This window comes from Rattus norvegicus, chromosome 6 (genome assembly GCF_036323735.1).
Source record: "Rattus norvegicus strain BN/NHsdMcwi chromosome 6, GRCr8, whole genome shotgun sequence".
Lineage (NCBI taxonomy): Eukaryota > Metazoa > Chordata > Mammalia > Rodentia > Muridae > Rattus > Rattus norvegicus.
In genome coordinates, this window is record NC_086024.1 from 89,428,867 (window position 1) to 89,433,960 (window position 5,094).

The following is a 5,094-nucleotide window of genomic DNA, read 5'->3' on the forward strand; positions in this document are numbered from 1 at the left end:
AAGGCCTCTGGCTTTTTCTACCCTATCAATACTGGACTAGGATGCCTCTCAGATATCTTGCTGCCACCTCGTGTCATGGCATCTTGCAGCTTTGGATCTGTAGACTGGTTCCTTCATGTACTTCAGTAGTTCATTATGGAGTAGATGTTGGGGTGAGCTAATTCGAAGCCTTGCATCTGGGCCTGAGAGATATCTGAGATGGTCATTCCACCAGCTTTTCTGTAACTAGACCACTGGGCAAGCTCTCCTGCTCTGCCCTGACTGGTACATATAATGCCGCCAGCCACCAGCAAGGGACAGAGCCACCTCTCCTGCATGCATGCCCTCTGGGATGGCTCATTGTCCAAAAGGCATCAGGACCAGTTCTACTGTGCTGTCTAGGAGAGGTGCAGAGCCTGATCTCTCAAGTACTGCAGCAGGAGACAGACAGGGCCAGTTCACCCACTCTCTTGATGCTGGGGACCAGACCTTCTGCCCGCCATAGGTAGTGAGGGACTAGAGAGGCGAGGAGACCATCTCTCCCTCATCTGAATCAACACAGCAGACAAGAGTCAAAATCATCTTTTCTGTGCTAACGTTGTCTGGGCTGGCTCTCCCACAGTCTTTACATCCAGGGCCAGCTTTACTGTGCTGCCCAGGTGAGATATAGTGGGACCGGCTCTTTTGAGTGCTGTAGTAAGTAAGGGACAGGGCCAGCTCTATTGTTCTCGTGATCCCAGGGCCGGGTCTCTCATCTGCTGCTGGTAGTGAGGGGCAAAAGGGGAGGAGGTTATCTTTTCCTCATCCATGCCACCTCACAGGAGACCAGTGATAGGGCCAACTCTCCCTCAGGACAGTTCACACACGACTCCTGTAATGTGCTGAGTTTCTCTACATTCTCCCAAGTAGTACAGTTGGCTCGGGGCAGGGTCAGCTCTCCTGCTTTTATGCACCCAGGACCAGATTTTCCATGATGTCCAGGTGACATGTGGAACCAACCCTACACAGCCCTCAGACATCAATATATCCCTTTGTAGCAGCCCAGACCCTTGCTGCTGCAGGGCCATGGATTCAGATATGGCCCTAAGTGGTAGCAAGGGCCAGGATCCCACCATGGTCTCATCTGGCATCAGCAGCTACAGTCTCTCCGGCTATTCCTCACTACCCTTGACTCCCTTCATTGCACCCACATCATTCGGTTTCTCTCTCTTCCATTTTTCTACCACTTACTCGTTCCTCTTTGTGGTACCTGGGGTCTCTGAGTGTCTGGGGTCATCTCAGGAGTAAACTGAGGAGTGCTATACCCTCCTATGCATTATGACATTGATCAGGAGTCATCTTGGGCATGGTATGTTCCCCACCCCAGGCCTGTGAGGCACCAGACCGGTTGTCATTTTAGACTAGCTCCTTGGCTAGGAGCCTAACTCCTGGTCCATCTCAGGGTGGTTTATTTTCCGGGAATGTTAGGCTACTAGTCACTCAGATGTTCACAGGTCAGAACACCGAGCACAGGCACAGCCTCCCTCCTTTCTAGCACCTACTGATTCACACATGACACAGCAGCCACACTTGCAGTGCCTCTAGGGACAGTGAAGTTATTTTTATTTTATTGACAAAAAAAGGTAAATTGTTTAGAGAAAGCACATATCTACCCTTACACAATAGTCTGATATATAAGCAAAGGAGCAGATTTGAGGAGATAAAAACCTATAAAGCAGGATTATATTAATAAGTGTGGGTGTTAGTTGATCACTGGTACAGAGTGGATGCTTGTGCCCCTCTGAAATTCTAATGTGGAAACTCTGTCCCCTGGGAGAATAGTACTAGAAAATCACACTAGAGGGTCACAACATGAAGTTAAGGCCCTTGTGAGGATCAAAGGGAAAGAGAAAAGTGGAGGTAAATGTGTCAAGGAGAATTAAATGCATAATTAAGTGTCAAAATAATTCCATGATTTTTTATAATTAATATAAACTAATAACTGCTATTATCTCCAAGGGTTTGTTAGATTCCTGAGCCACTTATGCTCTCTGCCATATTTCTTATTGCTAGTTAGTGGAATTTTTTTTTAATGACATATCAGGTAGATCCAGAATATTCGGGAATTTCAGTTATAAAAATAGTCTCATTTTTCTGCTGAGATTGCATCCTGTTCTGTAGTAGTAAATATTAAAATACTTGCCCTTGGTTTCTACTCCACCTTTGGTTATCAAGTTCCAGGATGAAGGACATACTCACAGCCTATCTTCATATTTACAATGTGACTTTAGCAGCACAGTAGCTGGGCAGCTGCCTGCCTCCCATGCTGTTAGAGTCTAATTTCCTATTGATAACCCTGAGTTATTATTTACTATTTACTATGTTCCATCTAGGCTGCTCTTAACTCCAGTTGGACAGCCCACATGTCCACATTTTCATGGCTCAGCTAACCCATGGTGGTTTCTCCTTTCTTCTCATGGTTCCAAGCCTGGAAAACCTAAACCCCACCTAGGTTTCTTCTGCACAGGTTATTGACTGTTGGCCAACCACAATTAACTGGGAGCAGGGTCACTTAACTAGTGTCTATGTGTGGACTTTCTCTTCTCTGGGGCAACCAATTTTGGGGGTCCAACTTAGAATCAGAATATAAACAGCATTAGGCCAACCCACTACACTGTTCATTTTGTAGGTTCAGATACAGAATTATGCTAATCTTGACTAGAACTATTCTGTCACACATGCAGAAAAATTTTTTTACCAGTTACTTGGACATCCATTATCCTGTGAAGTCCCTACATGAAAGTATCCATTTTATATCTCCATGAATGTAAATAAAGTCCTCTGAAGAAATTTGAGGGAATCCCTCACCTACCATATAGTATCGAGACTCAGCGAGCAAACACTGTCAGTTAACCAAGTGATAAGCCCTGGTTGAATTCTGCAATCCGTTGATGCCAGAGACAGACTCCCCTAGCCTCCAGAATTGTAAGACATTAACGTCTGTTACTTATAAGCTATCTACTCCATGGGAGCATTTTATTATAGCAGCTTTCACTGGATTAGTAATGTACCCAGTAGACTCACACTTTCCAGTCTCTCTACACTGTTGTAAGACGGTAAAACTAGGGTTTTTTGAAAAATTTACATTAGCAATGTCTGTCAAAATAATGGGATGAGACCAGTGAGATAAGCCATGTTCTGAGGTATAGGGAATGGGTGCTGCAGCTCAGTCTGACTTAACAGAGTCAGGCAAGAACCAAAGGTATGCACGACCCTATCAAGACACAAACTTACTCTATAAATTACAGTTATCAGCTGCCATGTTCCTTCTCTTCTGACCCAAACACTAAGGCTGACAAACTGATGCAGAGACCTTGATAGGAAGAGTCTTTTTTTTCATTTTTTATTGGTTATTTTATTTATGGAAATTTCAAATGTTATCCCCTTCCCAGTTTCCCCTCCACAAATCCCCCTATGCCTCCTTCCCCTGCTTCTAACAGGGTACTCACTCACCCGCCCACCCATTCAACGCCCTAGCATTGCTCTACACTGGGTCATCAAGCCTCCACAGGACCAAGGGGTTCCCCTCCCAGTGATGCCTGTAAGGCACTCCTCTGCTACATATGCAGCTGGAGCCATGGGTCCCTCCATGTGTACTCTTCGGTTGGTGGTTTAGCACCTGGGAGCTCTGGGGGTCTGGTTGGTTGATATTGTTGTTCTTCCTATGGGGTTGCAAACCTCTTCAGCCAGATAGGAAGAGTCTTAATGGACTATTTTAGAAACCTGTCAATCCCATGGATGGTGATCAAGTCATTGAGTGCCAGCCTGTCTTATTGAGGGTTTCCACAAATGTTTGTGAGATTCTGAGTTTGTAACTGTCACACAGATTCTGCTCTCCTGCAATATCCAGCTACATTTCTGCTATGGGAAGACTTACAGTGAAATGAAGCACACTGGGAAAGCATTGAGTGCCCAGTTCTTTCTCCTTGAACAACTCAGAAGTTAGGACTGTGCTCCTTGACATCTGAATCATTATGCTCTCTCTGCCCATCCCCTTCCTTCTCTAACTAGTTTCATTTTTTCCCCTGGACAGTGCTGTTTCCAAGGGTGTTCATTGCTTGTCTCCTTTCTTGCATTTCTTTTTGGCTAGTCTTTCTGGACTCTACTAAAAGACAACCCATGTCAAGAGACTAGAGAAGATTAAGAGAGGGCTGGGCATTTTTCCTCTTTTACTTCTTCTGCCTGGACCATCTCTGCACTTGCTACTTTTCAATAAGGCAGGAGGAAGAAGTGGTTCCTCTGTAAATGCAGCTCTCAAATGCTCACCCTTCACAGCCCTGAAGGCTCATCTCCAAGTCCTCTCCATCCCCTGTTTATTTTCTTATCCTTCCTCACACTACCCATTTAAGCATCTCTTCCTCAAAGAGGACTGAGGCCCCTGACTGAGGGAATGTCAAACCTAAGTGGTCCTTCATGTGTTATTTTTCATATAAAGAGTAATAAAGTATTTCCCCATGTTCTGATTACCCTTTTCATGGATCCTCCATCTTTGATATGTATTTGTGTCTCACTTAAGTAATTAGGAAAGGAAGAATGAGGTGTAGGTGTTAACATTTCTTGGCCATTCTGCTTTTATATGGTGTATTTGGTATTACATAGGCTGCAAAGTGTTTACTTCTGGTAAGTTTCTTAGTATAAACTAGCATTTTGAAATTAATATATGATTAATCCAAGAGTGTATAACAGAGTAGTCATGACTGTAGACACTACTAAAGAAATTGACATAAAAATAAATAGTGAATTATGAATATTCGATCAGGATTCATGCTTTTAAATACTGGAGATGGCAGTCGCTGTGCTGTAATTACTGTTGTACAGCTGTGCTGTTTTGTGTTCCAAACCTTCACATAGATCCAGGATAATCCTAATGTTCTTTTGCATAAAAAAAGAAAACTCAAAAGCTGATGAAGGATCAACTAGAGACTGATTCTGTTTGCTATGATATTTTGTTTGGAATAATATATTTTCAAGTTCTTCTGGAGAAAGGTAATTAAATATATTCATAAAACTGAACGCAGATGATGTGAATTTGTATTACATTTATGAGCCAATTTATTCATTTTCCTCCTTGAATTT

General features: G+C 43.5%; 1 non-coding gene across 1 annotated transcript; it reads right to left on the bottom strand.

Moving 5' to 3' along the window:
- Window positions 1-1,438: 1,438 nt before the first annotated feature.
- LOC120093444 (small nucleolar RNA SNORA17) lies at window positions 1,439-1,570 on the bottom strand. Its single transcript, XR_005486502.1, has one exon. It is a non-coding gene; the product is annotated as a small nucleolar RNA SNORA17 (small nucleolar RNA).
- Between the last annotated feature and the right edge of the window lie 3,524 nt (window positions 1,571-5,094).